Source organism: Triplophysa dalaica, chromosome 24, assembly GCF_015846415.1.
Source record: "Triplophysa dalaica isolate WHDGS20190420 chromosome 24, ASM1584641v1, whole genome shotgun sequence".
In the NCBI taxonomy this organism is placed as follows: domain Eukaryota; kingdom Metazoa; phylum Chordata; class Actinopteri; order Cypriniformes; family Nemacheilidae; genus Triplophysa; species Triplophysa dalaica.
This window is the reverse complement of record NC_079565.1, coordinates 16,066,463-16,084,614: the sequence shown is the minus strand read 5'-3', so window position 1 is coordinate 16,084,614 and position 18,152 is coordinate 16,066,463.

Genomic DNA, 18,152 nt, shown 5'->3' with positions numbered 1-18,152 from the left:
TCACCCTAGCAGGGGGAGTGTTCCGGGTTCAGAAGGAACCGGCGAGCTCGGAGCCCGCTCCCCGGACAGCACGCCAAACACGCATACCTTTTACACTTCTGCTAACCGTTTATTATCTGCATAGGTGAACTCGTGAAATGATGTTTTATAAACAAAGTTCGGGAGGAGCCGGAGCATATAATCAAACCCGGCTGGTTCGCAATCAGCAATCATGGCTTCCACCCTACCTGCTAAGCGAGCCAGCCCATAAATAAGCAAGACCTCTTACCTGCGACATCTCTTCTGTTTCTAACACCCACCCCACCTCCCCAGCTCCTTCCCCCGAACTCCCCTGTTAGCAGAATCCGGGGGGTTTGCTCTGGGTTCGGGCCGTTTCCGAGCTCGGGACACTCACCCTAGCAGGGGGAGTGTTCCGGGTTCAGAAGGAACCGGCGAGCTCGGAGCCCGCTCCCCGGACAGCACGCCAAACACGCATACCTTTTACACTTCTGCTAACCGTTTATTATCTGCATAGGTGAACTCGTGAATCAACAGTTTCAGTGGCAGAATTGACATGGACTTACTTCACCTTGACAGCAACAACCTGAACAAATATAAAACGTATATATTAAAAATATTAACAACCTACATCAATACACAAAAAAGGAAAACACATTGTAATACAAAATTCCACAACCTCTACATTTCAAGAAAATAATAAACATGAAGCTCTAGCAATGCCATTTCTATAATAAAATGAACAACACACTCATATTTTAAACTTTATATTTTTCATGCTGAGAAGTAAAGAATAACTTTTTACACTATAATTTGACAAAGCAAATGGAATCTGAACATGAACTCGCAAATCAATTACAGTTTAAGATTCACATTCAACCACAATGCAACAGTTTGCATTTTAAAACATGTTTTACTCACAACATTGAGAAATACAACTATTCTAAACAGCCTGTAAACCTACAAATCAATTATACTTTTAGATTTACCGCCACACAAAAACAATCTTATTGTGTACAATGACATGGTCCTATACCAAAAACTACAGATCATGCTTTTTTTAAATCTTTCTTATACTATAAAGTATGATCTTACTGTACACACTAATAAACATTTATAACATGGGTTAAGAAAAACCCAAGTCAATATTTAGAGACAAGTAATCTTTTAATGGCAGACTGTTAACATGATATTTTGGTGGTATGGCTCTGTTCTTGATTCCCCATCGTTCTCATGAGCTCCATGAAAAGTGAGACAGGGAAGCAATAGCAGCATCTCGGTTCACTCTCCGGGTTTAGCTGGGAGAGCAGCTGACAAAACCCCCAAACAAAACGTCTCTGTTTACTTTCGTAACCTCGGTTCCATTGGAAGCGGGAACGAGACATTGCGGAGAACTGCATCAACAGCTGATCGGCTGAAGCAGGTCAATGAACTGATAGATCGGGCTTTTGCCAAAATTGCATATCCAACACCCAAGAAATCCAGCGGGCTGCTCTAAAACAGGGCAGAGACCACAAGAGTAAGAGCCAGCACGGAAACCCGGGCGGATATATAACATCGATCATAAAAGTACACTAAACTCAGAGTCAACAGCAGCGCGTTAACAACTGTGTCACATAAGCGATTATAAGGTAGAAGACAAATAGCGATCAGCACTTGAGGACTTGAGATGCCAAAGAGGACACGTCCAATCTGTAGAACCTGGCAAAAGTGTTCTGCGAAGACCATGTCCTGAATAGATGTGCCATTAGACCAGGCCCACAAAGAGGCGATAGCCCTAGACGAATGAGCTCTTATACCAAAGGGGCATTCCTGTCCCTGACACTCATACACCAAGGTAATACTCTACCACCCAGTGAGAGAGCCTCTGGAACCACATAAACCTTCAGCGTTGATGGGAGGCCGGCGTTGTCCAGCCTATGCTGCAGGAAAGCGAATCGCAGGAACCTTCGGTGGCGCTTGGCTATCTGAACATGAAAATACGCATCCTTCAGATCCACGGATGCAAACCAGTCTCCGGGACGCACTTCTGCCAGGATCTGTTTTAGAGAAGTGATTCTGAACGCTCGGTTGACAGGTCACATGTCCAGAATCAGCCGAATCTGCTAACTTTTGGAGTTTTGCTATAGATGTCTCTAGTGATGGCATAGATCTTAGTGTCTGTACAGTAATGTTCTTAGTAGTGGTGGGCATAGATTAATTTTGGAATTAATCTAGATTAATCTAGATTAAAATGGCTCATTTGAATTCTGCCGAAGGCATTCAGAATGTGTGTGCTACCCAAATAATGAATAAAAGTAAGTCTTTGAGAACGGGTTTCTCAAGCCAGGTGGCGCATTAGACCAGGGGCTCATCTCCTGTTTCCAAAATGCATCTCAAATTGCTTGAGAAAGCTGTTCTACTATGATAATTGGTGATGAAAATTAAATTATGTTCAATAAGATGAACTTGTGTTTACTTCCGCATTAGCTAAGGGATGATTTGCGTTTAGGTGGTACTTGAGACTGGAAGAGCTCCTACAGTACATTTACATTTAGTCATTTAGCAGATGCTTTTATCCAAAGCAACTTACAAAGAGTTAGGGAGCAACAAGAGATGTGTCATACAGGAGCCATAATACATTAGATCTCAATACAAAGTTACTGGTTTCAACTAAAGCTAGACCACTACCTGTTGAGAGAAAGTGTTTTTTTAAACCAATCCCGCATTGCACAAGGTGCTAACAACCTTAGTCTTGTTGATGTTTCTATTGGGAAGCTTCTTAAAAATGAATATTCCCTGAAGCAAACCCGGCGGCTTCATAGCTGCATACATGTTAGCACGTCACGTTTGATGCGGTAATTTCACAGTAACGTTATGTTGTGTTCAGACCAAACGCGAATGGCGTGTCAAGCGCGAGTGATTTATGTGTTAATGCAAAGAGGCAATAGACCTACTTGCTGCTTGAATCGCGCGAATGAAGCCCTGGTTATGTGATGAGGAGGCGGCTTGTGCTTCCGCGAATGACGCGAGTTGAAAAATCTCGTTCTCGCCCCGTACAGTGCAGTTAAGCTGGTATACATCCGCGCTAAAATATCAAGGTGAAAGTCATCATAGCTTGCGTAGTATAGACCCAGCTCCCAACCCAACTTTGAGAATAGATTAACGGCGACATTTTTTTTATCGCGCGATAAAAGTCTCACTGTGTTAACGGCGTTAACGGCCCACCACTAGTTCTTAGTCTACTGCTGACAGAGGTGTCTGATTTGCACTTAACCAAAGTCCTACCACTTTCTCAAAGAACAAAAATAATCTTTTGTAGACCTAAAAGAATGCCAGAAAAATTTAAAGGTATCCTTACATTTTTTATCTTACAACAATGAGGCGTTAAAATGCCAGTAAGCACTCTTTGGCTTTACATGATTCAAAATAAAGGAGCAAAACACTATACTATGATCAGAGAAGCTGACAGGGGTAATAAAAACTTGCTAAAAATACCAAGATGGTGTTTAAAAGCATAAAACCTTACCAACCTGGCCAAAGATAGAACATTGTCATGACTATGAGCCCAAGTGTACTGTGTCTGAATGCCATTAAGCAGTCTCCATATATCACCCAGCTCATGTGTTTTCATGACTTGAGTGAGTTTTTGCAGGATGGTTCATGAGGTTCAATGTAATTTCTTTCAATACACTGCTCTGTACATGTGTGTTTCTTGAAGTAAAATAACATCCAGTCTTTTCTGTCTATACACTTCACTCTTCACTCTTATGTCCCTTGCACCATTCACATTTACTGATGCAACAGAGACTTCACCCATGAAAAGAAATATGAAAACAAATATAGCTGCAAGCAGCAATCACCGGGTTCGAGCAGTCTAAGGGAACTAAGGTCGCCGACTACACTCAGGAATCGCACCATAACACATCCACAACAGATGACATTCTCAAACAGCAAGAAAAATTACAGAAATGGTCATCAACGGTTAATTCAGACCACGCATGCTTACACTCATTTGCAAAAACAGGTGTAAACTGATATTACCTCAGGGACAAGTGAAATTAACCAATTCTGATGTCTCCACGATGTTCTGTTGCAGAGATATAGGTCTAGCTTAATGGTTGCTAAGTTAACCTGTTTAGTTGCTATGGATGTGGCATGGCACCTGCCAATTGATAACACACTAAGGCACAAGTGAAATTAACACACCCCCTTGTCTCCATGATGTTATTCTCCAGAGATAAAGGTCTAGCTAAATGCTTGCTAAATTAACCTGTTTAGTTGCTATGGGTGTGGCACGGCACCTGCAAATTGATAACAAACTAAACAACAGGTGAAACGAACCAAGCTTCTAAGCCTCCACGATGTTGTCCCCAGAGATATAGATCTTGCTAAACGGTTGCTAAGCTAACCTGTTTGGTTGCCATGGGCGTGGAATAGCACCTGCCAATTAATGACACATCAAACCACAAATCAAAGGAAACAACCCCAGTGTCTCTATGATGTTCTATTGCAGAGATATAGGTCTATCTTAATGGTTGCTAAATTAACTTTAGTTGCTATGGGTGTGGCAGGGTACCTGTCAAATTAAAACACACTTAAAATAGCTTCTCTTGTGTTCTGAAGAATTAATATTGAATAAATACAATCTAGGACCATCTTAAATGGATACATTGATTCACATTCATGGTTGCTGGATGAAGCCATTCACACATGATACTCAAAAGTATACAGTGCACCCACACTCTTATGATACAGAGGGAAATAATATGGATAAATACTAGTGGTGGGCATAGATTTTTTTTTAATCTAGATTAATCTTGGAATTAATCTAGATTAAAATGGCTCTTTTGAATTCTGCCGAAGGCATTCAGAATATGTGTGCTACCCAAATAATGACTAAAAGTAAGTCTTTGAGAACGGGTTTCTCAAGCGAGGTGGCGCATTAGACCAGGGACTCATCTCCTGTTTCCAAAATGCATCACAAACTGCTTGAGAAAGCTGTTCTACTATGATAATTGGTGATGAAAATAAATTATGTTCAATAAGATGTACTTGTGTTTACTTCCTCATAAGCTAAGGGATGCTTTGCGTTTAGGTGGTACTTGAGACTGGAAGAGCTCCTACAGTACATTTACATTTAGTCATTTAGCAGACGCTTTTATCCAAAGCAATTTATAAAGAGTGAGGGAGCAACAAGCGATATGTCATACAGGAGCCATAATACATTAGATCTCAATACAAAGTTACTGGTTTCAACTAAAGCTAGACCACTACCTGTTGAGGGATTTTTTTTTTTTTTAAACCAACTGTATGTAAACCAATTTTGTACAGTAAACCAATTCCACATTGAACAAGGTGCAAACAACCTTAGTCTTTTCAAGGTTTACATTAGAAAGCTTCTTAAAAAAACTTTTTCCGTGAAGAAAACCCGGCGGCTTCATAGCTGCATCCATGTTAGCACGTCACGTTTGATGTGGTAATTTCACAGTAATGTTATGTTGTGTTCAGACCAAACGCGAATGGTGCGTCAAGCACGAGTGATTTACATTTTAAGTCAATGCAAAGACGCGATAGACCTACTTGCGGCGTGAATCGCGTGAATGAAGGCCTGGTTATGAGATGATGAGGCGACGCGAATCAGGCGAGTTGAAAAATCTCGTTCTCGCCCCGTACAGTGCAGTTAAACTGGTATACATCCGCGCTACAATATCAAGGTGAAAGTCATCATAGCTTGCGTAGTATAGACCCAGCTCCCAACCCAACTTTGAGAATAGATTAACGGCGACATTTTTTTTATTGCGCGATAAGAGTCTCACGTTAATGCAGCATGTTAACGCCGATAACGCCCTACCACTAATAAATACACACACACAAACAGGCCACGAAACACAGGCACACAACACAGACTCAGTGAATGCAACAATTGTGGACATTACACAGGCTCACACACACATGCATAAAACAAAGACACACAGATATGCACACAGCACTGCACGGGACATAACATTCACACAATGACACAAAGAGACTATGCACACCAAATAAGAGAAGATAAAAGAAAGAAACATATGGTAATATGTTATGCAGACCATCAATTCTTATATGAGTAGTAAAAAATAAAAAATAAATGGTACATTTAGGATAATAGTAAGAACAATGTTAGTCAGATTCTAAGGTTGGTTCGCGATTGAATGCCTAAACAGTAAATTAACATTGTGGAGAAAAATAGATGAAGCTGTTTTTTTACACAGCATTGTAGCTTAGCGTCATATATGTTTCTTTCTGCATATGCGCCTGAGTAGGCCATGTTGGAAAAAAAGGAAACACTGTTTACTAAAATGATTATTGATGTTAACCTTGTGTTTCAGTTTACAGTTTTTTTCAATAGCTTTTACACAAAATGTTTACTTGTCACACAATTTCTGAAACCTGACATTCAAACACCAGAACCACACACCCAATCGGCAAAACCATACACTAATTTTCGACCTTTGACTATATTGATTTCCTTTTTCAAACATAACTAATCAAAATGCCGCACTAAGTCATCAGTGCATCACACTAACGCCTCACATGTGCAAACACTCATTGCTTTACTCAACTACAACCAATCATGACTTTAGAAGATATCATAAATAGGTCAAAGGTCAAGTTATTGGTTTTGAACAATGGATGGGAACAATGCAAACAGAGTAAGGGGAGTTGGAGGGAGAGCCAGAGGAGGTGTAGGAGGAGGCGATGGAGGAGGAGGCGGCGGATGATGCCATAATTTTTGCAAACATAAATGCAGTGAGTCCCTCAACTATAAACAGTGTGAAAGGAACTGTGACAGTCAAGAATCTTCAACATGTCATGAATGAATTTATGCATTTCTACAATATATAAAATTTTCAACTACTAAGTCAGGCTATTAGATTGTCCATTTACCGATCTACATATTCTTTTGTCTTTATTTACAGTTTTTTCTAGCTGCAACATATGTTTATGGTTTTGTGGTTTGGTCTAATAAATATGTTCTGTTTCTACATTGCATTGGTTTTTACAGTGTACTTTCTACCCCTCTCAGCAGATTACTTCACTGTAGAACATTGTATTGAAATGCAGATATAAGCCTATGAAAGCCCAAATAGCTTTAGATTTAGAACAACAGGGTTTACATGGTATATCCAAATATTTACTATTATGAAAGAAGTGTTTGCCATTTGATGCAAATGCTTCATAACGACATGTATTTATGGCATTTTGAATGCAGTGTTACATTTTGAAGGAGATCGGAGGCATTTTGCATTTTGTGTGTACAGTTTTGGGGATTGTGTGTAGAGTTTTGAAAAAAGGTGTAGTTTTGATAACGTGTGTAAACAGTCCAAAAAATCGCAAGTGAGCCAGTGGCTTTATTTCAGCTGTTGTTTTGTTAAATGACCACTAGATGGTAGCATAGGCTTATGTTTCTCTCTTTTAGATACATGTTTAGAAAAGACGGACACAGCACAGTGCATGGTGTTTATACAACGAGTAAGATCATTCTAATAAATAATATCTCATTTCTAAATAAATAAATAAATGAATGAATGCAGTCTCCCGGTGAGCAGGCCAACACTGCCCTGCTGTGGCGAGGAACCCAAACTCCAATGATTGATTAATGGAGAAAAAAACCTCGGGAGAAACCAGGCTCAACCGGGAGGGCCAGATCCCCTCTGACGTGTCATAGCTGCACTCAGACTGCTGACGTGTGATTTTAGTTTAGCATTTAATACCAAATATTGTAACTTCAGCATTAATAAGACAAATAATCCGTCTTTGCTCTTGGTTGGGGATGTAGTGGTCTGAGCTGGGATGGTCCGATGGTCATATTTCTCTTGGCTGGTGGTGGAATTGCCTTAGATGGAGCTGGGATGGTCAGTCAGTCTGCAGCTGTAGCTGGCGTAATCTCAAATTGGGGATGGGCATCTGTCAGTCGTCTGGACACAGTGGAACTTCTTACCTCGGGATGGGCATCCCGAGGCAGAGGCGGAAAGAGAATAAACAGAATAATTAGCGTAGCTGCTGTTCATTAACTATGTATTAAGTGAAAGCTTGGCTGAAAAGATGTGTCTTTAATCTATATTTAAATTGGGAGAGTGTGTCTGACCCTCGAATAGTATCAGGAAGGCTATTCCAGAGTTTAGGTGCTACGTATGAGAAAGCTCGTCCCCTTTGGTGGATTTTGTTATTCTAGGTGTTGTCAAAAGTCCTAAGATTTGAGATCGTAGAGAGCGTGATGGGTTGTAACGTGATAAAAGCTCAGTTAAGTAAGTAGGTGCTAAACCGTTCAGGGCTTTGTAAGTAATTCAAAAATTTTTCAAATCAATACGATACTTAATGGGTAGCCAGTGAAGCGATGATAAAACTGGGGTTATGTGATCGTATTTTCTTGACCTAGTAAGAACTCTGGCAGCTGCATTCTGAACTAACTGTAGTTTGTTTATCGATGATACAGGACAACCACTAAGTATAGCATTACAATAGTCAAGCCGTGAGGTCACAAATGCGTAAATAAGCTTTTCTGCGTCTGCAACACAAACTATTTCGTAATTTGGCAACATTTCTAAGGTGGAAGAAGGCTGTTTTTGTGATATTTGAGATGTGATTTTTAAATGACAGGTTGCCGTCTAATATAACGCCTAGGTCTTTAACTGTATTTGTTGGAGAAACAGTGCAGCTTTCAATTTGAAGGCTGTAATCGGAGATATTCTGTTTACTTGATTTTGGTGCTATAAGTAATATTTCTGTTTTGCTAGAGTTTAAAAGGAGGAAATTACTAGTCATCCAATGTTTTATGTCCTCGACGCACTCTGCCAGTTTGGACAGCTTAAAGGAATCATCTGGTCTTGATGAGATATATAGCTGAGTATCATCTGCATAACAGTGGAAGCTAATTCCATGTTTTTTAATAATGTTGCCGAGGGGCAGCATGTATATGGAGAAAAGCAAGGGTCCTAAAACCGATCCCTGAGGTAATCCATAATTGACTTGCGTGAGATTTGACGATTTCCCATTTAAATGGACGTATTGATATCGGTCTGTTAAGTAAGATCTGAACCATTGCAGTGCCTGTCCCTGAATACCGATATAATTGTGTAAACGATCTAGTAGTATTTTATGGTCTACAGTATCGAAAGCAGCACTAAGGTCAAGCAGGACTAATAGTGAGATGTTACCTTTATCTGAAGCAATAAGGAGGTCATTTGTAATTCTAACGAGCGCAGTTTCAGTGCTGTGATGCGGTCTAAAGCCAGACTGAAACTTTTCGTTCATGTCGTTATTTTGTAAGAAGGTACACAGTTGAGTTGACACTACTTTTTCTAGTATTTTAGACAAGTACGGTAGATTTGAAATTGGTCTATAGCTTACAAGTTCATTGGGGTCTAAGTTTGGTTTTTTGATAAGAGGCTTAATTACAGCCATCTTAAAGGGTCCTGGGACATGTCCTAGTTTAATAGACGAGTTGATTATGTTACAAATGGGCTCAATTACAGCAGGTAGTAACTCTTTTAATAAAGTAGTCGGAATGGGGTCTAATAAGCATGTCGTCGGTTTGGATGTTGCTATAATTTTAATTAAATCTTCCTGATTTATAGGAGAAAAACACTCTCTTTTCTTTTTGGGTGACGGTTGAAACTTATTCTTCCGACACACTTGGAGGTTTGGTTTTAGCCATGTTGTCTCGTATTATTTTGATTTTCTCAGTAAAAAAACTTCATGAGTTCATTTCTACCAAGGTGCGGCAGAATACCCAGGTCAGGTGGAGTCTGTTTGTTTGTTAGTTTAGCAATTGTTATAAATAAAAACCTTGGATTGTTTTTGTTATTTTCTACGAGGTTACGGAAGTGCTCGGCTTTTGCCGCTTTTAGTACCTTTTTGTAACAGCTTGCACTCTCTTTTTTTCATGCAATTTTTAATGACCTCTAATTGGGTTTGTTTCCATTTGCGCTCCAGTTTACGCGTTTCTCTTTTTAAGGCGCGAGTGGTGTTATTATACCATGGTGCTATGATCTTTTCATTTATCCTTTTTGACTTCATAGGTGCGACCGCTTCTAATGTATTAGAGAAAATAGTGCCCATGTTGCAGGTCATGTCGTCAAGCAATTCTATATTTGTTGGCAAGGTTATTAAAGGAGTCAGATCTGGCAGGTTCCTTATGAAACTATCTTTAGTAGTTGAGGTGATTGTTCTACCCTGTCGATAACGAGATATACAACTGATTTCTGCAGTCCGCAGTGTACATGTTATAAGATCGTGATCGGAAACGTCGTCGTTTTAAGGTATAATATTGATATTGGTTAGATCGGCTCCGTGTGATATAATCAAGTCTAGAGTTTGATTAAGTTGATGAGTAGGTCAATTGATGTGTGGTGTTACACCAAAAGAGTCATGTAGCTCTTTAAACGCCACTGCTAATAGATTATTAGCACTATCTACGTGGATATTAAAATCTCCGACAATCAGTACATTATCGACGTTAACCGAAACAAGACTGGGATGCCTGCCTGGTAAACATAGAAGCAAAGAAGAGTACCAGAGCTTTCTTAACAATGTCAAAGTACTGCAGCCGTCCAATTGGCCAGATGTGTGTGGTGTTCATTATGCCGAAAACAAAAATACAGGAACTCTGCTCCATTTTCAAGCTTGATAATGTCAGACAAATTAAAAAAGAGGAATGAGGGAATATATTGATATGGTCAAAGTCAAAGCTGTTGATGAAATGAATCCACCGGCACCAGAAGAACCAAAACCCCTCATTCAAGCAGTGAACACACTGGTCATCATTCTGAACGTGGGTTCAGCTAGTTCAGGGGTGTGTTTTAACACCCACACTTTTCCCGGTGAGAGGGTTTAACACCCGCACTTTTTCTGCAGTTTTGTACAGCAGTCGCTCCTCCATTTCTCTGGCCGCTCTGTGTCTGCTCTCGATGTGGCTGCTTCCTCTCCCCTCCCATCAAACAGGACACAGGCTTTGAGTGTGACCGGCTGATGATTGGTTGTTCTGCCTTAAGTCCCGCCTCTGTTGGTGTGTTAGATTTATCGGTCAGCTCATGCTGAGGAGGCGGGAACTTGATATCTGTTTGGGGAGATGTTCTGTTTATGTTTTGTTGACATGTTGAGTGTTTTCTGTATTATATTTCATTTTTTTACTAATGCTAGTTGGGATATTGTTCAGTCGCTAGCTAAATTCAGTTATTTATGTGGCATGCAATGTATAAAGTAACTGATGAAGGCAGGGAATTGATGAGGAGGAGGGACAAATTGTACTTGTTAAGTGTATTTATGGGTTCATTGCCAGTGCTATTGATTTTGATATTTTGAGGATTGTTTTTTGATTGGCTGAATACTTTTGTGAATACTTACATATTATGTTTTATTGTACCGGTTGAAGAAATATGAAAGAAAAGTGAACATTATTTTAATGTTTAAAAACAGTAAATTGTTACATTATTTATACCACCAGATTAAAAGCTTTGTGTTGGTGTTTTTTTAATATCTCCCTTTTTTAAGGCGCAAGTAAGCAAACTTTAGCAGTCACAGTCCTGTCAGACCCATGTCACTATTGAGCTTACCACTGTCTTTTTCCCCCTGGGATTATTAAGGTATTTCTGATTCTGATTCATTAGCAAGTCTTAAGAGTTTTGTCTTATTTTCTGTGTGTTCCGAATGTGTTTTTATACTTTTCTAGTATCACTCATTTAAATGGGAAGCTTTTATATCTTGTATGTTATACCTTTTGTAACGTTCTGTCATTGCATTCATCGTTTTCATTGTTAACAAACAAACAAACCACATCCATCCCCCGCACTTTTGAACAGCTTGCTACACCCCTGAGTCAGATGAACATTTTAAACACAACTAGAAGCACCCTAGAGGTACAAAGTATTTCAGCCTTGCTTTTCATCAAGTGTGTTGGCCTTCCACTACAAAAGTTCAAACCAGATGTTTTTGTCAAGTCTTTACTCCAAAGCCAAGATCTGAAAGCAAGAGCCCGGAAAATCTAAACATGATTTTGAAAATCTTTGGAAGCTTCCATGAGATACTGTAGAGGAGAATGGGGTTCACAGCATTGAACTGTTCAGTTATTTGTTTTGCTTCCCCTTTTCTTTCTTTAGTTTGAGTTTAAGAAATTTCAGGTGGTCCTATGTATTTGTTTTATTTTCAGATTTTGTAAATTGTACATTTATTTTTAATCCATTTGTTCTTGGACTACAATCAAAATTGACTTGATTCATGATCATTAAAAATAATGTGAGGTTTTGTTTAAACATTTAATAGATGAATTCGCAATAGATTTATAGGTATCATGAGTATGAAGTTGCACTTGCACTCAATGGAAAGATTTGTCCTCTGTATTTACCCTAATTATGTAGGAGCAGCTAGTCACATCAGCCTGGGGACCAACTCCAATTGTGCCTTGGTCAAGATCAATGACAGGAGTATCTGATATGTGATATATCAATAGTATGCATGTTGTTTTAAAGTAATATAATTTAATAATTATCTTTGTGCTCAAACAATAATCAAAAGGGTACACCGTTGGTCTCCCACCATATGCAGAACAAATGATCTGACCCTAAACGTTAAATCCAATCCACCAACCCCCCTGATTTTTTTTCTGCATTTTCACTCCTGACACTGAAAATATCCATGACTGGGTCTTATTTTAGTGGTTTATCCAGCACTTCTGATAATAGTTGAAAGACAGAATTACAATGGTTATAAATTTTATGACACTTCCAAAACATATGTTCTAATGATGCTGGGGATATACCACATGTTTCACATGAAGGGTCCACAGAAGAAAACATCTACAGAGCTTCAGTTTAGATAAATGAAGTCTGTGTGGAACTTATATTGAATTAATCCAGGTTAATGCACACAATTATTGTGCTCCCTCCCATTGCCTATCAGGTATATTTATTTCAAGATCTTCTTGCCACAGCTCTCTTATGCTGTAGTGAGACATTAGACTCAATCGGTGATAGTTCATTAAATATAATGGATATTACTCCTTTAATACATGGTCTCTTCAAAAAAAGTGAATCCATTTGTGAATTTGTTGGCTGGTTAGGGAAGGATGAGAAATTATTTTGAGTAAAGCTGTGAGGTTTAAGAAATGTGAACTAGGTAGAGTACATTACTGCTGTAACTGTTGAAGTGTTGTATGATGAGGCAGACCCATCCCACCTTCTGCTTTAGTTCTCTGCAAGAATATCTTAATTCTCAGAGTTTCTTTATTCCAAATATTAAAAAAAAGGACTTAGTTATATATATTTGTAATACAGTGGAATAGCAAAATATACTTATGCAAGATACACATTTTGGGAAAACTTCAAAATTGCAACTCTCATTGATACCCCACTGTCCAGGTGTTTTAAGACACCACTGAAATCACATATTCTACAGTTTACTCTCTAAAGTTGTGAGTGTACTGAGACAGGGGAACATCTTATAAATTCTAGTTGAATAATGTGCTCTCAGAAGAACCAGACATGTGTTATGAGGTGTCCTTATAAAGCATCAATCTAATAGTGTTTGTATGAGACACAGCTGCTCTCCAATGTCCAGTTTAATGAGTAAATTGATGTGTGATGTCATCAGTTCTTCCTTCACCAATGAGAACACATAAGATCTGATGATGATGATGATGATGATGAGCAGCAGCTGTACACAATCAAAAGCTCTTGTACTTCAGCACTTAAATACAATGAGACAACACTTATAATCTTATTATAGCCATTATACAATCATATATAATATAATCTTGACATTGTTGATATTTACTGAATGAATATTTTGCTTTGAGCTTAAAACTTTGTTTCTCAATTGCATGGGTTTCACAGACTGGGTCATATATGTGACCATGGACATGAATATAAGTTCAATTTCTTAGATATTTTATTTACTAGTTTAATTAATGAACGCTTAAATAACTTTCAGATCTAGATATAATACCGTTGTGCCCACTAACCTTATATGACCCTACCTCTCGCCATGTAACCAACTAGTCTTATGGGTCAATTTTTAAAAAATCTGGCTGAGAAAGTTTTTATATATTTAAAGTAGGAGATTTACAAAAAATCTTCATGGAACATGATCTTTACTTAATATCCTAACGATTTTTGCCATAAAAGAAAAATCTATAATTTTGACCCATTCAATGTATTTTTGTCTTTTACAAAAAATGTTCCCGTGCTATTTAAGACACACAAGTTTCGTGATTCAGTGTCACATATGTCATATGACTACAGACATCAGCTCTATGTATTTTTAGGCACCACAAAGACTCTATAACTCATCTATGACCCAGCTAACAGGGAACGTTCCCACAACTTTCACTAATGTTGTTATGAAGGTATTTAAAGGTTAGGGTAAAACATTCTTAAAATAATGTTTATGGGACGTTTTTATAATGTTTTCAATGTATAAGTAATGTTCCTTTAATGTTAAGAAAAAACATCCTTTGAACAACATTCTAGGAATGTTCTATTAATGTTATTTTTACTCAACTAATGCTCTTGTACTATTAAAGGAAAATTTTCTTAGAACAACCTTCTTGTAACATTGTTTTGATGTTTTTTTGCACTCGATAAAGGTTTTCATAATATTAAGAGAAAAGGTTCCAAGAACAATGTGTTTAGAACGTTGTCTTGATGTCATTTGTAGGTGATAAATGTTCTGGTAATGTTAAATGAAAATGTTCTTAGAACAACGTTCTTGTAACATTGTTTTGATTTTTTTTTGCAGTTGATGAAGGTTTTCATAATATTAAGAGAAAAGGTTCCTAGAACAATATTCTCAGAATGGTTTTTATGTTATTTAGTGCTTGATGAAGGTTCTCGTAATGTTAAAGATTATACGGTCTTAGAACAACATTATTGGAACATTTTTTTAGACATTGGTTAAAGAGTTTGACTTGTAACCCGAAGGTTGTGAGTCTTAGGACCACCAGAAAATGTAATTGGGGGAGTGAACAAACACCACTCTGTCCACTCTCGTTCCAAAAACCAAAGGAGCCCTTGAGCATGTGTGACTTCTGCGTTTAACGCAAGCACCCACTGCAGTTTCTAGTTGGGGAGACATAAAGCAGAGTGAAATGGGAAAATAAGAAATTAGTTAAATTAGAACAGCACTTCTATACACCACTGCGGTGTGCTGCAGTGTAAGACATCTGCTAAATTGATCAGTTTCCCATTTCTCCCTGCTTTAAGTCTTGCAAACTGGAAACTGATGAGGGTTCTTCCTGTTTAACACGGAAGTAACGCGCTCACGCTCCGCGGGCACGACAGCAGAAATGGCTGCAAAAACTGTATTTAAACTCTCACTGCTGTGTGTGAACACTTGGATGGGTGAAATGCAGAGGACAAATTCTGAGTATGGGAATCACGTACTCGGCCAAACGACACTTCTTAGAAAGAAATAACTACATATCTACATAGAAAATTTAAATGTCTACGATTAGTTTGCCCAGTTGAGACCTCTATAGGATCTCTGTGTAACCCAAAATTTACGTTTGAGGCAACGTGCCCTATGCAGCAGCACAGTGTCCCGTCATCTTGTGCACCGTTCTTTGTTCACAGTGTAACATGTATATGGCTGAATTTACAGTAATGCTGCTCTGATTACAAATGATTGAGACCTGCATCATTTTCTCCTATATTGACATTTTAACTTAATAGACTACTCAATGTTTCCTCTTTTATGCATCAGTGAGTGATAAAACACCTGCACATAACCTGGGACTAAATATAGCACGATTATAGTTTTTCATGGCTCTAAATTATAAATGGAGGACAATTTATAGATTCCAGGCCCATGGACACATATGGACACAGACAAAGTCTGGTATGTGTTTGTTGAGCAGTCTGGCTAGTGGTATTTATAATAACATTAATTAACATTTTTTATTATATAAATCTTAGAAAATATTATATTTAATTTATTAGAATAATTGATGGCATGTGATAAAATATTAGATTATTAATTGTCTAATCATATTTTAAGTGTCTATTAAGTAATCAATTAATCCATTATCCATCCATCCATCATGGGAAATCGGAAATATTATGAAGCTGATATTTTACTTTATATGTTTTTAAGAGCATGGGCTGCAAAACGGATTGCGCATGTGCACAACGAACGTTTGTTCACTCCACATGGTGCTTCACTAGGTGAGTACAGAGCATGATCTCTTATTTAATCTTATCTTCATGTGTTTATAACGATTACTAAATTAAAATGCAACTGGATATTACATTACAGTTTATTGATGTGTTTTGAAATATATTTTACATTTAAATCTAGCATATGTGTTAGCCTATTTCAGCTAAAAACATACCAAAGTATATTTATATTTTTTAACCTTCCGAAAGTGCAGAATAAAGAAAAGGTTTCATTATTGATTTCAGTCACTCTTGTCTTTTATTGAATACTTTGTTGAACTTGGAGCAGGGCGCCAATATTTGAATTGGGTGGTTGCTCACTGATGGCAGATCTGTTTGACCTCAAAATTATTTCACAAAAGTTTTATGTACTTTGTTGTTTGCGGGTTATGATATTCTAGATTTTGCATGGCATAGGAACATATTTAAGTTGATTAGTTATCATTGTTGAATGATTATCTCCAGCTAGTTTTTGTTTTGTTTCTATTTTAGAAACAGGACGCATATCTCTCTTTGTGGACTCTTCAGCTGCAGCGTGCGAGGCTCTGTGGACAGAGACAAACTGTTCTGATTAGCTGTGTCTTCTGATTGATTGAAGCGTCCCGCCCCTTTTTTGCATTCGGTATGTAAAAAAGTGATGGAAATTGTTAAGAGTTTTTGTAAAACATCAGGAGGGAAAGTAAATGAAGACAAAACGGTGTACATGAGACTGGGGGAGGTGCAGGACTTGACAAGTCATTTTCATTTTAAAGAAGTCAAAGAAATCAAGATTTTAGGTGTTTTAATGGGCGAAGACGAAAAGAAAGTAAACGAAACTATGTGGGAAGGCATTTTAGGAGACATTGAAAGAAGGCTGAATTTATGGAAATTAAGAACGTTATGTCTTAAATGGAAAGTTTTAATTTTGAATGTTTTAATGGACATCTTTCACTATAATTGTGGTATCATCAGCATATTGAAAACATTTTTCTCCTTCGACATTTCCTTCATATTTAATACCCCTTATACATTTTTCTTGCCTCATAGCCAGTCCCAAAGGCTCCGCAACCAGAGAATGCAACAGAGCAGACATTGGACACCCTTGCCTTATGGATCTTGTCAGTTTAAAACACTGTGTTAAAAACCCGTTACATTTGATTCTTGTTACAGCACCTTTGTATAAAATGTTAACCCATTTGATAAAGTGTTTCCCAAACCCCAAACTCTTTAAAACTCCAAATAAAAAATCATGTTCCACTCTGTCGAAAGCTTTCTCAAAATCCAGACTTATAACGTACCCTCCAATGTTTTTTTCCTTCATGTAACATATTGTGTCTTTTATACTTATCGTCGTGTCTGCTATATCTCTTCCTTTCACACCTTACACTTGAGTAGTCTTAATTATGCTCGGCAGTACTTCTTTTAGTCTGTTTGCTAAAATCTTAGATAAAATCTTCAGGTCTGTATTCAATATTGTAAGCGGTCTATAATTTTTTAATTTGGTATTTTCACCCTTTTTGTACAATAATTTCATCAAGCCCATACCCATTCTTAAATTCATTTGTCCTTTCTTAAAAATCTCATCATACACTTCCTTTAAAATATTCGTTAAAACATCTTTAAAAACAATATAAAATTCACTCCCCAGACCATCTATTCCTGGACTTTTCTTTTTGTTTAATTCGTTTATTGCTCTTTCTATTTCTTCTTCACTTATTTCTTTATCACAATCTTCTTTGTCTTTCTTTCCTACTTTCGTTTTTATGTGTTTCAACATCTCTTCTTTTCCATCCTGCACTACTTCAGTTGTAAATAAAAGTTCATAATATCTTTTCATTTCTTTTAAGATTTCTTCATTACTTTCCAATTCTTCTCCGTTCTCTTTTTTGATTAGTTTTATCGTTTCAGACATTCCTTTCCTTCTCTCCATATCCAAAAAAAACCTTGTACATTTTTCTCCTTCGACTACATGTTGAGCTTTACTTCTCAGTCTTGCCCCTTCATATT